Genomic DNA, 24,152 nt, shown 5'->3' on the forward strand with positions numbered 1-24,152 from the left:
GGAGAATGGTGTGAACCCGGGAGGCGGTGCTTGCAGTGAGCCGAGATCGCGCCACTGCACTCCAGCCTGGGTGACAGAGCGAGACTCCGTCTCAAAAAAAAAAAAAAAAAGAAGTTATCAAAAGCCATTTTAGCTATCATGTTTTGTGTGGAGCTGAATCCCACAAATTTATTTGTGATATGAATACTGAGAAAGATCTGAAATACTATCATACTGTTCTAGGAAATTAGCCTCATTATTGGTAGTCACTTTTTAAACAACTGAAATCCAAACAAATATTGACTAGGGTTTCCAAAACATTTCACTCACTCTTCAATCTCTTTATCTAAAGATCATATTTCACAAAAGAAACACAATTTTCTTCCACAGATACTACTTATAAATTCTTAGTTTAAACACAGATTACACAGATTATACCCCTTGTGAATACAATTCAAATACAATTATTAATATGCAGTATTCATTAGAGTATGTTAAATTGCATACGGAATAAATGCAGTACTTTTGTTGTTACACTTTTGGTGGGTAAATTTCCCAGCAAGCCATCAGGTCATTCACATGCTACAAAGAGGTTCTTATTGTGTTTTAATTATTTATAATATGGCTCTAATCCTGTGTTTTCAAAATAACTTTTGTTTGCTATTTTAATGCACCTTAGTTTCTAATACTATATTCATTAAGAACATACGTAGATATTTAAAGAAACATTACCTAGTGGCATATGATAACTAAACTGGGAATTGGTCCCCATCAACAAGGGGACCATTCTGTGCAAAAATGATACTGCCTGGCCTGAAGGCCAAAGACAATACAAAAACATAATCAATAACCTACAATAAAGTTAGTGCAACTAGGTCTATACGATTGCAGACATTGGTTAGTTTCATCATTAGGAGATGCTACCCTGAATTAAAAAGGTGCCCCAAATCACCAACTACAAAGTTAACAACTAATACGGAAAAATTATCTGTCATGTCTAAATTGTGTGTATGTATAGATTGAGTTTTAATTTACAATAGAAATCAGAAAAAAAGTAATAAAATTAGTGCTTGCGGAGAGAAACTATGTTCTAAGGAATGCAGACATTCTATGGAAAACTCAAAGAGAAGGAATTATTTTGAACAGATTCTGTGATGCTTCAGTATTTACAATATTAAAATATTTGTATACAATTGAAAATAAAGATGGAGTGGAAAAAATTATGATTCAATTTAAGGGGGGTCTTAAATAAATTATAGGTATAAAATGAAAGTTTTGTACAAGAGATGCTTAAGTTTCAAACTGTACTGAAGAAAGTAAGTAAAAATTAAAACTCCCCATACCCACCTTTCTACTTCACATAGGTACTACTGCTAATAGGTTCTTCTGTATCCATATCTACATACTCATACACATCTTAAAATATGATTACCGATTGGATTGGGGTATATAATTACAGTATATACTGTTCTCAACTTGTGCATATGTGTAGATTAAGTTGTACATTACAGTGGAAACCAGAAGATGTATATAATAAAATATAGCACTTGTGTAGAGAAATTATGTTTTTAAAGAATATAGATACTCTACAGAAACCTCAAAGACAAAGAATGATTTTGAACAGATTCCATGATGCTTATGTAATTGCAATATTAAAATATTTACTACAAAATTTTATAGTAAAATGAAGTAAATGGATAAAAAGAAGAAAAATAAAAAGCTAATAACCAGAGGAAAAGATGCTATCCATATCTACACACATACACACTTCTTAAAATGTTATTACAGATTGGATTATATTATATAATTATAGTACACACTGTTCTCAACTTGATTCTTAACAGTTAATAATATATGATGGCTATTTTCCATAATAACACTTGCAACATTACTTTGATCTGTTGCCTAGAAACCCATTGTATAGATGTACCATTGCTTAATTAACTAGTATCCTATGAGTGACTATTTAGTTTGTTTTTAACTTACTATTATTGAAATATATCTCGATGGTCCTTGCATGTGTGCCTTTGTGTAGCAGTGGGGAAATGTTGATAGAACAGATTCCTAGAATAGGAATCTGGGTCAAAATTTTAAGTATTTCAAAGTTTGTTATTGACAAAACATCTTCCATAGAGATTGGACCAATTACTAGAGTAGTATGAAAAGATCAATTTTTCTGTTTCTTTGTGAAATTTTAATCAACATGAGAGATAAAAGATAGTGTTACATTTTGATGTACACTTTTTAAATTATGAGAGTTGATCAGCACTTTCCCTATATTTACTACCTTTTTATATTTCTTTTTTCATTATCTGCTTATTTCATTTTTTTCATCCCTCTATTTCATTTGAGCATCAGTTTGCTATTGAGTTGTAAGTGCTCTTTTCATTTTAAGGCTATCAGCACCTTGACTTTTGTGAGTTCAAAATATTTTTTACTGATTATCGTTTGGCTACTGACTTGTTTTATGGCATTTTGTTGTTGTATAGGATTAAAAAAGAAATTATAGTAAATTTTGAATTGTTTGCGTTAAGTCTTCTTGGAAAAGCCTTTCCATCCAAGATTTTTAAAAATTAAATATCTCTTACTTTTGATTTTACTTTATATGTATAGCTTACCTGTCACAGTAGCAAGGTAAAGAAAATAAACTAAATATTTTTGTTTGGTGAAAACTGAATGGAATCCAAACTCAGTGTGATCTAAAATGCTTTGTTCTAAATAATTTCTATTATTTTAATATTAATATGCACTCATTTTTTTCCTGAATAATTGAAAACATTTATTGTGCCTGCCAACTGATACAATTATCAATGTGCCCACTCCATGGAGTGATCTTTCTTTGTAGTTTTACTTTTAGGGGGCAGTCCGTGTTCTCACAGTGTTTTACAGTCTAACTGTAAAACTCAAAGGATGATCTCTGAAAACCGTCAACTGTTACCTCTATTGCAATGAGGAGCAACCCTGGTTATTCAATTCAGGGTAAAGATGCTTCTTTTTTTTCTTCATCTTTCTAATTCAAGTAAATTATACCCTTTTATATTATCCCCAGAAGAGTAGCAGCAATAACAAAAATATAAACTGGTGATTGCATGATTAGTGAATGAGAAGGGAAGCTGAATATATGTAATTTAAAACAAAGGACTCACATGTCTTATTAGGCCTGAGTAACATTACGATGAGTTCATAATTCAAAAGAAAACGTGTACTTTACATCTGACTGTATCATTAAGTCTTTATGTAAATCATTCATGCAATATTTTATTTATTTATAATTTCCTATAATATTCCAATTTTTAATCATATGATACTCAACTAGTAGCTCTGTCCACAAAAGCATAAATATATTTAAAACCAGAAGTTTCACATGTAAATAATTTCTTATTGCTGATAAATAGTTTGGTTGGAAACTATGTGTGTATGTGGTTTTTTTGTGGTTTGTTTTTTTTTTTTTAACATAGTCTCACTCCTTCACCCAGGCTGGAGTGCAGCAGTGTTATTTTGGCTCACCTCTTCCTCCAGGTTCAAGTGATTATCCTGCCTCAGCCTCCCGAGTACCTGGGATTACAAGGATGCATGACCACGCCCAGCTAATTTTTTGTATTTTTAGTAGAGATGGGGTTTCACCATGTTGGCCAGGCTGGTCTCAAACTGACCTCAAGTGATCCGCCTGCCTCCGCCTCCCAAAGTGATGGGATTACAAGCGTGAGCCACCATGCCCAGCAGAAATTGTGTTATTATGAACATTTCTTAGGCATGACATTAGGCCCTTCAGAGCTAACAATAATCAATACAGGCCTTCTCAAAATATAGTCATGCACTGCATTATGACATTTCAGTCAATGACAGGCTGCATTTACGATGGTGGTTCCATAAGATTATAATACAGCTGAAAAAGACCTATTGCCTAGTGATTTTGTAGCCATCTTAATATCATAGTGCAAGGCATTACTGGCATATTTGTGGCAATGCCAGTTGCATAAGAGCCTAGCACGTACAATTACAAACAGTTATTACTGCTTGATAGTGATACTAAACAATTATGTTATTGGCTTATGGATTTACTATACTGTACTTTTCACCTTTATTTTAGAGTGCACTTTTTCTACATATAAAAAAAGTTAACTGTAAAACAGCCTTAGGCAGGTCCTTCACGAGGTATCCAAAAGAAGGCATTGTCATAGGCGATGATCACTCCATGCATGTTATTACCCCTGAGACCTTCCAGTGCAACAAGATGTGGAGGTGGCGGACATTGATATTAATGAAACTGACCCTGTGTAGGCCTAGGCTGGTGTGTGTATTTGTGTCTTACTTTTTAAGAAAAAAAAGTTTTAACAGTAAAAATAATTAGAAAAGCTTATACAATAAAGATAGAAAGACAGATGATATTTTTGTGCAGTTGTACAATGTGTTTGTATTTAACCCAAGTTTTTTTTGTTTGTTTGTTTGTTTGTTTTGAGGTAGAGTTTCACTCTTGTTGCCCAGGCTGGAGTCCAATGGCGCGATCCTGGCTCACTGCAACCTTTGCCTCCCAGGTTCAAGCAATTCTCCTGCCTCAGCCTTCTGAGTAGCTGGGATTGCAAGCATGTGCCACCATGCCCAGTTAATTTTGTGTTATTAGTAGAGACAGGGTTTCACCATGTGGGCCAGGCTGGTCTCGAACTCCTGACCTTAAGAGATCCACCCGCCTCGGCCTCCCAAAGTGCTGAGATTACAGGCGTGAGCCACCGCACTCGGCCAACCAAAGTGTTTTCACAAAAGAGTCAAAATGTTAAAAAAAAAAAATTTAATAAAAAAGTCACAATAAGCTAAGGTTAATTAATTAATGAAGAAAGAATACTATTTTGACATAAATTTAGTATAGCCTATATGTACAGTGCTTATAATGCCTACAGTAGTGTACAGTAATACCCTAGATCTCCACATTCATTTATGGCTCACTCACTGACTCACCCGCAGTAACTTTCAGTTCTACAAGCTCCATTCATGATATGTGTCCAATAAGGGTATACCACATTTTAAGTTTATATCATATTTTTTCTGCAACTTTTCTATGATTAGATATGTTTATATACACAAATATTTACCATCGTGTTACAATTGCCCACAGTATTCAGAACAGTAACAAGCTGTATAGGTTTGTAGCCTAGGAAAATAGACCTTACCATGTGACCCAGGGGAATAGTAGACTCTACCATTAACGTTTGTGTAAGTATACTTTAGATGATCACACAATGACAAAATCACCTAGTGACACATTTCTCAGAATATATCCGCCTCTTTAAGCAAGGCGTGCTTGTACTATGAGAACTGACAGATGAAATAGAGTGACTTCTGCCAACTTTTAATTAGAGATAAAGTAATTTTAATTTAGTTATTTAGGGGTGTGGTCTGTAAGCTCCACTCTACTATTACTCCTCTAACCCATGCTGAGAATATGGACCATGATTTGTGTGTATAGTGTTAGTAGCTAAAGGCTGCCTGGCTGCAGGCCCAGTTTTTCAACCAATTCTTCCCAGTGTAATAACTATTAGGCATTATAATTCACTTGGCTCCTGTCCTTCTGCTGCTTCTGGCTGGAATTCCTAATTCAAGTGAAAAAGTGGTGATGCATACACTTTCAAAGATTTGTAGGTTTGGATAAAACCCCCATGAGGTCAGTTTCTTTTCGATAGCTTATTCTAACTTGTATGAGAATTCTGTACCTAATCTCACTTAAAGATCAAGAAAATTATTAGCAATTAATTTGGACAGAAATGAGAATTATTTTCTACTGTCAGAAGTTGGACAAAATATTCCTCCATTGAAATGGTTAAATTTACAAATATTAGAAGGGTTATCTTTTTATTGTAGTGAGAACAATTCACAGCTATTCTAAAATGTACACTGACGTTACAGTATTTTGTGATTCATATCTAAAAATGACCAAGTTTCACAAAATATTTCCTAAATTTAACTTAAATTACTATGGAGGAATCAAATTTGAAAAGGTTTCAGATATCTGACAATTAACGATCAAGGTATGTAAAAGGCTTTCTAAGGCTCTGGAACAGAGGTCCTTACTGCATACATTGCTGCTTGTTGGCTTTTAAATTAAAACACCCCATTCCCTATAAGCCATCTAGAAGTGGGGAGGTTTCACAACGGCCTTGTGAATGAAATCAAGTAAGATCTTTTGAATGATGGATAAAACAATAAATCTAGACAAAACCAAAATCTCCAGTGGATTTATTATATGGCCACTATTGTACACAACCTGAAGCCTATGTGTGAGATCTTATAAAGTGATCTAAACGTTAACCAGACATTCTAGTTCTTTTTGATATGCTCTAGGAGAATATGTTTCAAGGAAATTTGCTGCTTGGAGAGCAGCCTTTTTTTTTCCCATGTGTTCTGCTTGGGTCTCTGCTTGCTCATGCCAGTGGGACTGATTCCAGGGCACATGCTATTATAGGAATACCACTTCTCTTCATCACAGTGAAAGCCAAATTAAAACATTCCAGACAAAGACCTATACTTTTTGATTTTAAAAGCTTGTTCAAGTTCAATTTGGCCTGAGATCATCCTATAAATGAAGTATTGATTAGCTTGGATGAACAGAATATTGTAAAAGGGGTAGACTAGTGTGCGTTTTTAGTCATGAGACCATAGGAATGAGCTACAGTGGAATCACGGGTTCCACTATTTTGCTGTGGAGGTGATTCAAAAACAAGTTTGAATAGTGATTAGAATGAAACTAATAACCTTTTAAGAATCTGTTCTTCCAGCTAACACTTTTCATATATTGAGTTGTATAACCATGGATAAGTATTCTAGAACTTTTTAAATAAATTTTTATTTATCACAGTAGTCAAATGGAAATGGTTTTGTTTTCCTCAACTAAAAGCCGGTAAGTACTGATTAGGGCAGATTTACATGTAGGTTGAAGAATAAAAATCTTGGACCCTGTCACATTTCAAGTCACCTGTAAAATGTTCACTGTTTCCATTCTGAAACCATAAGGATTCTAACTGGAGAACACATGTGAAACTGCGAAAATGTGGAGGAAATAGTGTCTAATCTGAGGATATATTCTGACTTTTAATAATGCTAGGACACAGGGTCGAGAATAGAATTGAGCAACTGTTTATTCATTTCTCTTCTGTTTTATTAGTTGAAGTCTAAGTGGTATATACACAGACTCTATTAAGGGATAGGGTTTATTTTCTGAAACTTTGCTATAAAAAAAGTTGCTGGCATGGAATGACTTGTAGTTCTTGATGATCACCCTGTGCTCCCCACAAAGGTAAAATGATTCTAGAGACACTGGTCACAACCATAAGCTTGAGAAGCTCTAAGGCTAATGAACCCATCACCATTTTCCCTACTACGGAACCATAACACTACTACTATCGCTGAGGTAAAAACTTCAAAAAGCTTTTATGGGAGAACTTTGTTACCCACAAAGTCCTCTCAAATGGGGGCTGCTCATTCTTTCAATTGATCCTTTCTTTTAGAGCTATTACAGTTCATTGTCCTCACTGCATTTGGCCATTGCTAGGCTGCTGCTCTTTCACCATCACAAAGAAAAAACAAGCTCCGTTCATGGTCTATGCCACGGGGCTTTGGTTTTTAGATTCCCATTTATATTTTGTCCTTTAAAGAATTAAAGATAAATAATTGGTATTCAGGGATTACATTGTCATCTAATTGAAAAGTGATCTTTTACTTCAAATCATGTTATCAGTGTGGATATCTGTAATATCCTCATGAATGAATCCTCTGATAAGCCTCTGAAATATTTCTGCACCAATGACCTTAATTCTTGTTTTGATTTGTGCTTTTTTACCTTGATCTTGACATTATTTGGAACTTGTAATTTTCCAGGTATGCTCCTTGAAAATCTTAAATTAAGCATTTCCGATTAAATTATTGATTTCTCTCTTTCTGAACCATGTGCCCTCATTCACACGGAATCTCTTTTACATGACTCAGATCTCCAATCTTCAAGTACTAGATGTGTTTCCTAACCCATTCGTTCAAAGTCCAGCAACCTTCTTCTCTGCTATTGTCTAACTAATTACCAGCATGAGTTATTCCAATGATATATTTTTATTCAGTTTCTTCTCTTGGGCCATATTGTTGTCAGACAAAATGGTAAAACCATTGCTAAACTGGCAACACAACAGACTTATGGATCCACAGTAAATGAATTTTTTTAAAACTGCTGAAAAGTACTTGTAGTTGTTATTTTGTTCTGGAAAACTATGAATAGTATGGATTTTTTCTCATTTTTTCCCTAAAATTTAAAAGCTGTCACCTGTAAAATCATTTTGTTTTATTCTGAAAGTTTATATTCTATTTCTCATTCACGATTTTATGTGATTGCATTTTATCTCTTATTTGGTGGGTTACAGTAACTACAGTGATGTTTGTTGCCTTTTTCTGTTAAATACATCAATTCTACTTTTTCTGTTCTTTAATCACGTCTACTTTTATTATCACTTTTCCTGCTTTCCTGAGGTTTTTGTTCAAATACTTTTATCCTTTTTATTTTGTAATAAAAACAGTTAAAGCTGTAAAATTTTCTCTGTGATAACTATGACAGCATCCTCTATGTTTTAATATACCCTGTCTTCATTATTAGTAGTTTCTAATTAGGCTAAACATTAATCTTTTATTTCCTATTAATGGAAGTCACAGGTTATAATGTAATAAGATTCACATTGGTAGGTCTTTGAGTGTTTAAACCGTTTACTAATTTCTAGTTTTGCTAATTTTTCATGAGGTAATGGTGCATTGCAACTTCAACTTTTCCATGTTGCAGATCTAGTTGATATGTAAGGAGTTTAACACACACCACCTGCTCTCAAAACACACCCACTCCCACACACTAACACACAGACTAAAAACACATGTAAATAATGGGAAAATTGTTGAAATATCATTGTGGATAGAAAAGAAAGTAAAGGCTGTGATATGGTTTGGCTGTGTGTCCCCACCCAAATTTTCATGTTGAATTGTAATTCCAATTATTGAGGAAAGTACCGGGTGGTAGGTGATTGGATCATGGGGGTGGATTTCTCCCATACTGTTCTCATGAGAGTGAGTGAGTACTCATGAGAACTGATGGTTTAACAGAGTGTGTCACCTGCCCCCCACCCTTGCTCTGACATGTGAAGAAAGTACTTGCCTGCCCTTCACCTTCTGCCATGACTGTAAGTTTCCTGAGGCCTTCTAATCATGCTTCTCTCTTAAGCCTGCAGAACTGTGAGTTAATTAAACTTCTTTTCTTCATGAATTATCCAGGTGCAGGTAGTTCTTTAGAGCAGTGTGAGAACAGACTAATACCGCTGTCTGCTCTATATATGATAGCGTAAATCCGTCACAAACTAGCCCACCACAAGATAACTCTGCAAAAACTCTCAATTAAATCCCTTCTACCTGAAGGGACTAAGGAGAAAATGAATACAGATAAAATATGAGGTGGAGTTAAAACTTTGAACAGTAACTGACAGTGTGTGCGTTTCCTGGGTTTTGTCTCATTTTGTTTAGTTTGGTAGCTTTGCCTTAAGTGTGGGCAGCAGTTGCTGGGCACTATAGCATGGACAGGTGAAATTCTAATATAAATAAAAAGCCTAATATTCTTCTGGCTAGAAAAAACAGAGAAAGGAGCCCAAGTAACCAAGGGCACTGGAGAGTAAGGGGTGAATCCTGGAGAAGAAAGAGCTAGAGAAAAGTTCATTAACTTTATGTATGAAATCTGTGCAGGTCTCAGGCTGACCACTGGATCATGCATGTATCAGTAATGCCTGTTTCAATATTGAACTTCAACAATTGACGAAGATTTGAGCTACAAACCAGAGGAGCAAGACAGAGCTTCAAATTTGAGTCTAACAAAGCTAATTTCTCCCTAAAACAAAATCACCAACATTCTTCAGAAGACTATAATAGAGCACAGTCTCTCTAACATAACATGCATAATAGGACATAATCCAAAATTACTTGACATAAAAAGAATCGGAAAAATAACACACACTCCCAAGGGAAAATGCAGTCATTAGACTCACATCATGAGATGATTCAATTTGTAATTATCAAAGAAGAAATTTAAATCAACTGTTATGGTTGAAATTTGTCTCCCCAAAAGATTTTAAAATCCTAACCCTCAGTACCTGTGAATGTGACCTTATTTACAAATATGCTCTTTCCAAATGGTCAAGTTGAGATGAAGTCATCAGGGTGGGCCATAATCCAACAGGACTCCACAATTATAAAAAGGCAAAATTTAGACATAGAGATAGATATATAGAGAGGAACCATGATGTAAACACACAGGAAGAATGCCATCTACCAAACAAGGGATACCTGAGGCTATCAGGAGGTAGGAGGGAGGAATGGAAGCGATTATCCCTCAGAGTTCTCAGAATGAATCAGTCTTACAGACATGCTGATTTTGGACTCCTATCCTCCAGAATTGTAAGACAATAAATTTTTGCTGTTTGAGTCACTCTCTTTGTGGCACTTTGTTTTAGCAGCCGTAAGAAAGTTAAACAGCAGATTAAAAAAACCTATACTGTAAAAGGAAATGACTCCAAATGAATGAAAAAAAGTTATGCTTGGCAGATTATGTAAAGAACAAAACATGAGCTCATGGATATTTGCAAATTGAAAAATGCAATATTTGAAGTGGAAATTTTACCAGATGTGGTCAATAGCAAAATAAAAATGACACAAGAGGTCTGTGAACTTGACCATAGGAAAATGAAAATTATCCACTCTGAAAAAGAGAGAGAAAATAAACAGCGCCTCAGAGACTTGTGACACAACATCAAAAGGTATAACATATGCATAATCAGAGTCTCAGAAAGAGAGAATGGAGCTAAAAAAATGATTAGAAGAAATAATGGTCGAAGACTATAAATTTGGCAAAATACCTGGTTCAATAAGATCAACAACCAAGAAGAAAAAACGTCAAAGAAAATTACTCCTACATACTTTAAAATCAAACTGTATAAAACTAAAGATATAGAAAAAATGTCTTGAAAATAACCGTAAAAAAACAATACATTAGATACAAGGAAACATTAATTTCAATGATAACAGACTTATCAGAAACTATAGAGGCAAAAAACAGTGGAAGAACATTTTTAAATTGCAGAGACTGAAAATGTATACTCAGAATTCTATATCAAGCCAACTTTAAGAATGAAATAAAAACAAATGCATTTTCAAATCAAGAGAATTTCAGACAAATTATTACTAGCAGACCTGTGCTATAAGAAATCATAATGGATAGAAAAGATAGCAAAAGGAAAGTTGGATTTTCAGGAATAAATGCAAAAAAAAAAATGGAAAATAAATATTTGGGTAAATATAAAATAACACCCCATTAGTATCTCTAAAATTCATAGTACAATTGATAGAAAAATTATAACCTTTTGGGGGGATTGTAATGCATGTAAACATAATATATATGAAAACAATATCAGAAAGTTTAGTAGCAAGCATTGGTAAAAGAATTTTATTTTTGTAAATCTTATAACAATATTATAATGGTAACTCTAAACAGTCTAGGAGAAGTTAAGAATGGATATTGCCATTACTATGACAATCATCAAAATAATTCCTTCTCCTCATGTCTACAGAGGAGAGGTGGAGAACCTGGATTTCCACCCCATACTTGGCAATAATGAAGCAATGTTCCCCTTTGCCTACTGAAGCCGCGTGGGATAAGCACACTTTTAGTTAAGCACCCAGGTCTTACAATGCTCAACATATGCAGGTTTCAATCCAAAGTTAAATCTATGTATATTAATTATAGTAATCAATATTTTTGGTATTATATCTTTAATCTTAATTTTTTTTGGGTTATGTTTACTTCTTGTTTCCTTCTCTTTTAACCTCTGTGTCTTGCCCAAGTGTTCCATTTTCTTTATTGTTTCCTCTGTTTATTTGGAAAGCATAAATTCTGACAGTCATTTTTTTTTTTAAATAATTGAAGTATATTTTACATCCAGCAAAATTTAGTTTTTTTGGAGTATAGATCTACGAGGTTGTACAAATGCATACAGGCGTGTAACTACAGCCACAGTCCAAAAATATCATCATCTCAAAAAAATCCATCATCTGAAAAAAAGCAAAAAATAGTTCTATTATCTGAAAAAGAAAATCCTTTTGCTGTCCCTTTGTATCTAGTCACTTTCCCAAGCTGCCAGTCCCAGTAATGATTAATTGATTTTCATTCCTATAGTTTTGCCTTTCAAGAGTGGCATGTAAATTGACACACACAGGAAGTAGCCTTTTAAGTATAACTTCTTTCACTTAGCCTTATACATTTGATTTTATGCATATTGTAGTATATATCAGTAGTTTGTTCCTTTTAAAATTAATGAGTAGTATTCCATTGACAGAGGTGTAGCAGTTTGCTTACCCATTTACTAGTTTAAGGACATTTGGATTGTTTCCAGTTTGGAGTATTAATGAATAAAGCTACTATAAATATTCATATAGAGACGTTTAAGTAAAAGTTCCTTTCTCAAAAGTTTTAAATTTACAAAAAGGTTAATTTAGTAGAGTTTCCATATATTCCACACTAGTTTCCTCTATTAACAAGTTAAATTAGTAGGATACATTTGTTACAACTAATAAATATTTATACCTTATTATTAATTAATGTCTATATTTTATTCAGATTTTCTTACTTTTTACTTAATGTCCTTTCTTGGTGACCATACTCCTATCCAGAATAGCATATTGTAGTTAATTGTTATGTCTTCTTAAGTTCCTACAGACTATGACAGTTTTTCAGACTCTCTTTGCTTTTGATGATTTTGGTAGTTTTGAAGTGTACCGATCAGGTCGAATGTCCTTCAGTTTTAGTTGTCCAGTGTTTTTCTCATGGGGTTATTGGATTTGGGGCAGGAAAACCACAGAGGTAATTTCATTTCTCTTCATATCACATCAAAAGGGCAGATTATTAGTGAAACTTATCACTGCTAATCACTTGGCTGCTGTATTGTTTGTTGAGTGTTTTCACTATAAGTTTTCCTGTTCTCCCACTTTTCATATAGAATTCTTTAGAAAGAAGTAACTGTGAACAACCCACATGTAATGGCTAGGGTGGTCTACTCTGCCTATTTAATGGGGAAGTGTCTACATAAATTTTTTACATTATTTTGCACAGGAAGTTTTTCTATTCACCCCCATTTATTTATTCAGTTATTTATTTGTGTCAGTGCAGAATCATAAATACGTATTTTATACTTTGTATTATAAGCTAATATTACATCATCTTGATGTTCATATTGCTCCAACGTTAGCCATTGGGGGCCTTTTTAGCTGACTTTTGTGTTCCTTTGACATACTCCTATTGTTACATTTTTCCTCTTTTTTTTTTTTTCTTTTTGTGACTTTCTTGTTTTCCGGCTCTATACCATGTTGTATTCCTATCAACAATGTCGGATTGTTCCAATTGCTCTGCATTTTTTGCCAGAAGATGGCTTTCAGGTGTTATTTATTTTATTTTAGCCATTCTAGTAGCTATGCAATGATACCTTTTTGGTTTTTGAATTTCGATTTATGATGACTAATGACTCTGTGCATTATTTGATGTGCTTATTTTTCCATATGTATATCTTTAGTGAAAAGTATGTTCAAAATATTTTACTCATTTTTAATAGAATTCTTTCCTATAAATTTTGAGAGTTATTTATATATTCTGGATACAAGTTCTTTGTCAGAAGTGATTTTTTTAAGCTTTATTGTGGTATAATATACCTAGTGTAGTACAATTTAATGAATCTTAGTTAATTTCTAGAGTTATATGACTATTATTATCCCTGTCATTTTACACTTAAAAACAACACTCAAACTTATTTGAATATATTTATAAACAACAATATTGAGCTGTTTATTCAAAGATAAGAGTTTTGCCTGTCTCTATGTCTTTGTGCTTCTCTCTTTACCAGCTAAAAAAATTTGGATTTGAATTGTGATTCAGAACCAAAACAATGAGTTTTGCATCCTATAATTTAGAAAGCTTGTAATCTTTTATTAGAAAAACTATTTTTGCATTAACCTTAAGTTTTATAAATTTATAAATGATTATATTACTTTAATTTGATATTCAATTTATTTGTTTACAGTACTTTTTTATATTTTGACTCTCACTGAATTTGCAAACAACTAATAACTGCTATTAAACACCACAAAGTAAAGATGAAATAAAGGGACATTGAATAATGGGTACAAATATAGATTCCTTCACCAATACTAAAAATTTAATTTTATCTATATTGAACATAATCATTATTTTCGTTGACTATAGTCAGAGAAGAGATTCAATAGAAAGTGATTTATCAGCCAATAGTAAGCTAAATCTTAGATTACCTTAACCAATTTGAATGATTGGAACACAGAGATGAAAATTCCTACTTCAGCATACACTGATTTGAGGCATTCTGGAGTGCTGGGTTCCGTTTGATTTGCCATTCTTTAAGAGAGACATTGACAAATTGGAGCTAATACATAGGGCAACCAAGATAGTAAAAGGGCTAGACGTGGTGTCACATAAGAAATGTTTAGAAAAAACTGGAATGTTTAGTCTGCAGAAGGAAAGAATGATGGGGCTATGGATTGGTGGAGGAACATGATAGCCATCTATTTTTAAACATTTACAGGACCAACAAAATAAAGAGGATTTGTTTTGGGGGGTCACAAAAGGTCTCACTAGTAGTGGTAGATTAAGTTCAAAGGAGGCAGGGCTTGACTTACAAAAAGAAGAACTTTTTAAAATTTAGAAATTCTAAAATGGAATAGGTTTTCTAATTTAGATGCAAGTTTAGCCAAAAAAAAAAAAAAAAAAAAAAACTGGCTCCAAGGTCAATAGCATGCATGAATCCTGTCTAAATAATCTTGAAGTTTGCTAATTGAGATTCTTCATGAATGTATACTCCATCAAGCAGTATTTTCTATGACAATTGATAAATATGTGGTTTTGATAGTAAACCTGTTGTCCTGGACACTGAATAGAAAGTATGCTGCAGGGAATGGTTACAGGATAATGAGATTAGTACTTTAAAGATGCATAGCTTTTGAATAGGTAGAGAAGTAACTATTTTAGTTGCAGAATGTATGTCTAATAGTACAGAAGGAGGCATTACCGAATATGTCATTTTCATAAGACACTGAGGAGGCAAATCTAACTGGAAAAAAGCATGTATGTAAATGTTTATGATATAATTGTTTGGAAGAAGAGATTGAGTTTGTCATTAATGGTCTCCAATGACGTTCACAGTCCAAGTTAAATAATTGGTTCACAGTCATCATTTTACCTGACCAAACACCAGCATTGATACACCTGATCACTCCCTCCTGTTTGAAACAAACTCATCATTTGGCTTCCACACATTATCCATGCCTTACTTTTATTCTTCCTTTCTGGATACACCTTCTAGTTTCCTTTACTGACTCTTCTGTACTTATTTCAGAGGTGGTATTGTTTCAATCACATAGTTTTATATGCCATATATAAATTGATGTTCTCCTTAACTTATATCTCTACCCTCTACTTCCCTGAACTTCACATTCAGCTATAAAACCATCTATCTGATCATCTGTAACATATTATCTCTTGAATATTTAATAAATGTATTAAATGAAACATATCCAAAACTGAACTTCTGCTATCTACCTTACTTCCCTTCACCACTGTGTCCTTCTCTTGTAGTGTTGTTCCCTGTCTTGTTAAGTTATAACTCTAATATATATATATATGTATATGTATATATATGTATGTGTGTGTATGTGTATATGTATATGTATATATATGTGTGTGTGTGTATATATATATATCACTTGCACAGTAAACTAGATTTATTCTTCATTTTCATTTCCCCTTATTACCACTTATTCAATCCATCAGTAAGTCCTATTGAATCTATTTCAAAATATATTCAGAATGCAGCCACTTCTCATCTCTACAACTACCACCCTGATCCAGCCATCATTATTTCTTACCTGAATTACTATAGCCTCCTAGTCTGCTCTTTCCTTCACTTTTCCTCCTTCAGTACATTCTCAAGAGAATAGCTTGTTAAATGAAGGCCAAATCATCTTACAACTCTGCTCACCATCTTTTAATGGCTTCTATCTCACTCAGAGATGACTGGAAAAAGTTCTTTACAATAACCCCAACATTTTGAGTGATTTAGCATTCTTCACCTCTCTGACCTCATCTCCTAGTACTATTCTTACTCATTCTACTCCAGTCACATGGTTCTTTTTACTGCTTTTCAAACATACAGATAAGGTCTGCAGAATAGTGACCTTAGACTAACCCAGTTCTTCCTTCTTTCTTACTTGCAGTTTTCAAGAATGTTCTGGGGATGCAACATCTTGCAATAAGAGCGAGCTGACCAGAACAGCCCAGGCTTTGTTCCTGCAGGAAAAAGTGTCCCTCAGTGCTTTAGAGTTCTTTCACCTAGAGTAGAAAACACAGAGTGGGCTACTTTTGGGGGTCCCTCAGCTGTAATACAAGTGGAACACAGGCAGATGAGATCCCATTTAACCCAGGCAGCTTTCCTGGGCCTTGGGAGACAGGTTCACAATGAATCTTAGGCTTCTGTTATCCCTTGTTGTTTATGTGTTTGAAATAAACATCCTTTATGTAAATTGTTTTATGTGGGTGTTCTATCTTGCCAGACTCACACAGGTTGGTAACCAATGCACAGTGAACCTGCTTTACAAGTTCTTTTATCAGGACATTTGAAGTCACTGTTACCTTTTCCTCCAGATATCTATGTGACATGTGCTCTCATTTCCTTCAACAGTCACAATTTTGGTGAATTCTCCATCTATGAACTGAATATTTGCCCTTCCAAAATTTATGTGCTGAAGCCCTAAGCCCCAACGTGATTGTATATGGAAATGGAGCTTTGTGAAGGCAATCAGTCATGAGGGTAGAGCCCTCGTGAATTGGATTAGTGCCCTTTTTAAGAGAGACAGGAGAGAGATGATCTCTCTCTCTCTACCATGTGAGGATATAACAGAAGGTGGCCATGTGAACACAGGGAAACGGTTCTCACCCAATGCCAGATCTGCTGGCACCTTGATCTTGGACTTTGCTGTCTCCAAAATGATGAGAAATAAATGTCAGTTGTTTAAGGTACCCAGTCTATCAGACTTGTAATGCAAAACCAACTAAGGCACCAACTCTGTATAAAATAACAACCCTTTCTCCCGGTACTTAATATCCCTTTTCCTGTTTTGTTTTTCCCCCTTAGTACTTATAAGTATACCATTTACATCCTAAATATTTTATTATTTATCTAGATTATTGTGTCACTTGTTCGATAGTTGTAAGCAAGAATTTGTGTCCATGTTGCTCACTACCGTACTTCAGTTCCTGGAAGAATACATGGCACATAGTGGTTGTTCAATTTTGACTGTGTTTTCAAAGTCCTGAGAATTGGGCTAAAGATTGAAAATTGTATTTGCTTGGCTCTGAGACACCTGTGGGATCTTTTTCACAGTAAAGTGTGATGTCAAAGAAGTATTATAGTAAGATTAATTTCCAAAATTATGATTTGAATATATAATCATGACTTGAATGCCCCAAAGCTGCAAAGGATTAAGAAAAGAAGCCCATCTTCTGGAAGTATGTTATGGAAATTTACCACATATCTTGTGGTCAAGATGAAATAGAACAAAACAAAGAAGAGAGTAGTTACTTAGAATTAACATTTTATGGCTGGTTATTGGGTAAGAGGAAGAAAAAAAAATCACAATTCTGGTGTGAAATTAGGTATTTAGGGATAGAAGATCCACTGGAATAAACAAAGATACTTAGTGAAAGAGCTCATGAAAGGAGAAGTGAAAGCAGGGGCTGGCATTATTTATAGTAAGTCATTTATAATAATATAGTAATAGTAATAAAATAACACATTTTATCACTAATAAAATAGTATTGGTTTGCTGTTTTAGAAGTGTCTTACTATTTTTAAATGTTTCCTTTGGTGTAATGGAAAGAAATATTCAGATTAAAGCCACTGCACTCCAGCCTGGGCGACAGAGCGAGACTCCGTCTCAAAAAGAAAAAAAAAAAGAAATATTCAGGTGAAAATATCCAACATGAATTTGGAAATAAAAGAATCACCTGGAAGTGTGGACAAGCTGGAGATATCAATTTAGTATACTCTTCATATACCCTGAGAACTAAACTGCAAGAGGATGAATCATCTGATAGAAAGAGAATAAGGAGAACAAGTACAAGGCAGGAGAAAACTAGCATTTGGAGTAGGAAAAAATTTCTGAAGAATATAAAACAAGAGTAGAGAATTTTTCAAGATATTTTTGCTCAATTATAGGCAAAAATGTTGAATATGGAAAAATAAAGGAATCAATGATGTCTGATATTTTTTTTTTAGTAGTGAGGAAAGAATTATCAGATTACAAAGGATTGAGATGAAAATAGTGTAGTGGATGATGTAGTGTAACACTTAGATCCCCTTTGGGACTGAATCTCACATTCCTCCAGCTGCTGGTAATGTTGGTGGTTGACAATTCTTAGTTGAGTCCTTCTCTTAGAACTACCCTTGTCTGAAGAAAGTTTGCTCACCCAAAATCATGCCCCCTCCTCTGTGGGTAGACTGCATTCAAGACTGGTCGATAAGGAAGTATTAAGGCAAACCTCTTTTCCTTAAAGTGGGACAACTCTGGAGATGGAGGGCATAGCAGCCCTAGAGCCATCAATTACATCCGCTTAGGTCTTTCTTGTGACTGTGTTGCAATTCAACTACTTCTCCTTCTATCCAATGTATCCACTCTCCCACTAATGTTATTCCTGAAGACCTCCCTTTGTAAACTGTACTTGACTGTCCACTCCAAGGAATCTCACCTATGACAAATGGATACGTTAGACATTTAAGAAACACTGACGAAAATGACTAGGCTAAAAAAATGGGATTAATAGTATTCATATTTATGAATTCACCAGAAGTCCTTTCAATTCAACATGGATTTGTTAAAATCAACTATATATAGAATACTATACCATGTGTTACTAGAAGCATAACAAGAGCGAGATGGCCCTTGCCCCTAAACCTCATGATAAATGCATTAAACTTATGAAAGAGCATTGATTCACACTGAGGCTGAAATCCTCCCAGATTACAAACACACTCATGATTAACAACCTGCAGATGTGCCTGAATGAGTGAAAGAAGATGAGACTGTAAAGGATTTGAAATGATTCTAGTCTGTGTTTACAGACATACTTCTAAAGATGTTCCTAGCATTTGTAGACTATTTAGTATTTTAACTACCTTCTTATTTCCTGAAACAGATATGCGTCTGTGGTTCCAAGGACACAAAAAAATATAATTTGACACAATTTGACTTACAGCCATTTCATCTGGTAAGGTTATCCTTTCTGATATTGCATTAAGGCAATATATGGATGGGCGATTCTTAAGGAAATTCTGAAAATGTTATTTAAGAGTCCAAAGACAACTAATTGCCACAACTTCTGGGAAATATAATATGTCAATTCTAATACTAGGAACAGTCCCACGATGATATTGACTCAGCCTTTTTACTTTGAACATTCTCTAATAAAACAGTTCCTTTTTCTCTTCCTAACAATTTAGGAAAACAGCAAGAACTCAATGTCTGAACATTCAGCATTTCCATGAGCACATATGTACACTGCAAGCAATCTTCGTTATTGGGTAGTTAAGAATTGTGTAAACTTGGCTTGCAATAAAACAAGATAAAAAGAGCACTGGCTGCTAAGTTGAGAGGACCTACAGCAAGCAGAGAAATCACAGGATTATATAACTGATGAAGTAGGAAATGGCATTCACAGACAAAGATGTTGGAAAATACTTACTGCAAACAGCTATCCTCTATATTCTTAAATACTTTTCAGGAAAGAAACTCAGAATTTAATAGTCTCTGCCATCAGTCTTAAATAAATCATCTATGACAATTGAAGTCCATTTCCTGTTTTTATATCTTTAATGCTCTCAGTGATCCATATAGCAGCCTATAATAAATTTTCTATTTTTATAGAAAAAATAGAACTGAGTAATTATTGAATCTGTGGTTTTCTGTCCCCTCACATTCAATGTGGATGGCCTAATTTATTTTGCCATCCAAAATACACATAAACCATTGTCATCTACATTGTTTTTATAGTCCTTGTCCAGAGAAATCTTACATCAATGTTAATATCATGACTAGGATTGCTACATCATGATGAGACAACCATAGGAATTATTTTCAAGCTAAGGACATTCATCCCATCATGATGGCATATTATTTCATCCCCAATGCATTCTTAAATGGCTTCCTACCTACTTTTAAGTGAGAAATATGAAGAAAGTATAAAATATTCTGTCTAAAGAAACGGTTCCAAAATGACAATGCTTGCTTTATTCCTTATTTTTAACCCGAAGTTTGATCTTTTGTTTTAAACCTGATTTGTTCCCCATTAGGAGATAAAAGAGATAAAAGAGGTGCTTCTATATCATTCCTGTTTTTCTCATGTTAGAAATGTTTACACAATTTGTAGGGAATGATCTGTTAAGAATTTCTGGATTAAATTTTATTTACAGAGTGCTGGTCTGGGAGTAAGATTGAATCAGGGAGTTTCCTAGGTGAATAAGCTTACATGGCTTTTTCCTACCCATATTCCCCTTTTAGATAGTACATTATCTTAATCAGTATACACTATGTGTTTGACATTGTAGAATGATATACAGAAATTCTACTTTTCCAGGTAGATATTTATTGACCATGACATTTAAGCAAGGCAGATGCCTCCTTTGTTAAGAGGGTTAAGAATTGAGCTTCTCGTGACAAGTATAAATGTTTAGCCCAAATATTAATTAATAACTTTTTCTTGTGAACATCTGTAAGAACAACACGATTGTGCTGGCAAACATCTAATGGGTTATCCAAGAATGATTAATTCAACTCCACTTGGGGCTTTTTGTGTAATCCCAAGTTTTCCAGAAATATTTTATAACAAAGTCATGGTGACTATGAAATCTCAATCACTGCCGGATTATTTGTCTATCTATCTATCTGTTCATTTTTTCAAATGTGTTTGGTTAGAGCATAACAATCTTTTTATATTTGTCTCTGTAGTTCAAGAAAGAAAGGGACTTAAATAGTAGTAGCATTGCTTACTGCACATCACCATTATCTAAGCTGTGTAATAAATACAAAAAGTGAATTATGTAGGGAAAGATTGCAGATGTATTGTTAAGCTGAAAAAGCAAGCAAGGTGCCCAGTATGTATAATATAATCCCTTTATATAATATACATATATATATATATATACACACACACTCACACATACATACACATGTTATATTATAAAGGTAATATTTAAAATAACAAAAATCAATTTTGCAGAATACTCAAAAAAATATTGAGTCATTATTTGTGGGGAGAGAAGTGAGATGGGGTAAAAATTAAAGGTGATATTACTATTTATCTACATAAATCCTCAGTGTTTGAATTTTTAAATACATATGCATTAAACTGTTTTTTAATTTAAAACATATATAAGAATGAGGGCTGGGCACATTGGCTCATGCCTGTAATCCCAGCAATTGGAAAGCTGAGGTAGGCAGATTGCTTGAGGCTGGGAGTTCAAGGCCAGCCTCGGCAACATGGCATAACCTCGTCTCTACAAGAAATACAAAAATTAGCTGGGTGCCGTGGTGCAATCCTGTAGTCCCAGCTACTTGGGATGCTGAGGCAGGAAGATCTATTGACCCTGGGAATCAAGGGTGCAGTGAGCTGTGATCATGCCACTGCACTCCTGCCTGGGGGACAGGGTGAGGCTGTTTTGAAAACAAACAAAACAAAACAAAACACAACAAATGCAATGAAGTACATCATTTTGCCGTTCAGCAAATGAAGAAGTGATAGCTTCTTTACATCCCTTCGTAGTCTTTCATGTGGACATTTTAGCTAGGAGTCAATTTGAAGGATAATCTTTATATGTAACTTTTCTGTTTTTTTCCTTTTTTGTTAATACACTTTTTAAATTGTTTCCCTAAGATTTTAAAATAAACTAACTGGAGTCATCTTTTCTAAACTGAGGCAAAAGAAATCAGTGTCAATGTCTATCAGTTTCTGAAATTGTAGAATTATTTTTTAAGGTGAAATGTTTAGAAATCTCCTAACAAAGAAATTAAAAATAGCCTAAAGATGTAAGAAAACTCATCTGAAAAATAAATTTTTGCTGAAGACGATATGTGTCCTCTAAATTATATTAAAACAACAACATAAACAATTCATGAGTCAGTGTTGTTGAAGCACTGACAGCCACAGCCCATAAAACACTATGAATTTCTTACAGCACCAGGTGTGAACATTACGAGGTAGAAAACAGCTTCATTTAGAATTCACAATGTGCTGTTAAATAAGCCAATAAAAAATCAACCTACTGTCTTCTTTTTGCTACATTTACTTTGGGTAACACTTTTCTTTTCTTTATTAAATTATTTCTTCATCTCTAATGCTGTGTATAATTCTTCTACCTTAATGGTAACATGCAGTTGCTAATATCCCATTGATTGAAGCAATGAGTTTCTAATAGCAAGTTCAGTTATAGACACTCTGAATTTTGGCCCAACTACCCATGACTTCCCTTTTAGGATCATTAGTTAGGACACAGTTGGTTTTAATGGTGGTGATAATTATCCATATTCTTGGAGCTTCTAACCCTTTGTAGAGACGTTTTCATCTGTAACTTGTACCCAGAGTCCCTATAGAAGAGAAAAGCAGAATATTGGAGATTGTCACAGCTGGGTTCTTGGGATACCACATCAGGTCCCCTAGAGAGTGATTCTCAAATGTTTTCAAGTGCTAAGTCATTTGAAAGATATTGACATCTAGATAGAAAGTCATAAAAGAACTAAATATTAAGCATATAATAAAAATATTGAATGATATTTATGTGTATGGATTTGTGTTTATAGCATATATATGTTTCTTATATATAATTATCTATCTATTGCCAGACTCTCATGTAGATAAGTGAAAATGTGAGAAAAAATATATTAGGATAAAATGTACATTTGAGAAGATTCTTGTGTAAACCTTTCTCCCATTTATTGAATGAAGGCCATTTATGTAATTTGTACAATCATATAATCTTGGTGTTCTGACAAAGAACAATTTGAGAAGCTTCCATGAGGTATTGGTTAATTAATTAACTTATCAATATTGAGATCTACATTTGCATATTCAACCGCTTACTTGGTGGTTTCATTTAGAAGTTTAAAAGGCATCTAAAATTAAACGTGGACACAAAACACGTCAAAACAAAAACACCTTCTGATACCATGCACACAGTCCAACCTTTTCTCTACTCATGCCATTTCATAAATGATGCAATACACCCAGTTACTCAAACCAAAAACCCTTGGGTGAGCCTCAGTTGCTTTCTTTCAGTCATCTCATATATCCATCCAGAACATTACTTCCATAACATGAAACCAACCTCTCTCCATCTCCACTACTGATACCCTAGTTCAACCTACTTGAAGCTTCCTAATGGCCCTCCCAACTTTATGCTCTTCTTTTGTTTTGTTTTTCATTTTTTTGTTTTTTTTCCATTGTTTTCATGCTCCTTTAATGCCTATTCTTCATGCATCAGTTAGAGTAAGCTTTAAAAAACATCAATCAGATCATATCTCTCCTGTTTGAAACCTCTGATGCCTTCCCACTTCACTTAAAATAATGAAATGTATTAGTGCTTACAATACCCAATATGATTGATTCCTAGTCTGTCCCATCTCCTACGGTCTCCCCTTTGTTATCCCTTCTCAAGCTACACTGGCTTTCCTTCTATCACTGGAAGACACCAAACTCATGCTCGGAACATATTTCATAATAATCATTTTTGAAATGAGTGAAGTACTTTTTGATCTGGAGGACACCAAGATGATGAGCACATAGATTCTGCTATCAAGAAACTTAACAGCCTAGTAGAAAGAGATGCACCAGTAAGAAACAAGGACAGAGTTCTGGGAGTTATGAGAAAACTATACATAGGTTATAGAGCTACAAAGAGGAATGATAATTTTACTTGTGAGAAGTCTGCTGAATTAGCTTTCAAAAACATAACTTGGTGGATATTTGCCAGGAGAGCTCAGACTGGGGAGGGCAG

Source organism: Hylobates moloch, unplaced genomic scaffold (assembly GCF_009828535.3).
Source record: "Hylobates moloch isolate HMO894 unplaced genomic scaffold, HMol_V3 SCAFFOLD_23, whole genome shotgun sequence".
Classification (NCBI taxonomy): domain Eukaryota; kingdom Metazoa; phylum Chordata; class Mammalia; order Primates; family Hylobatidae; genus Hylobates; species Hylobates moloch.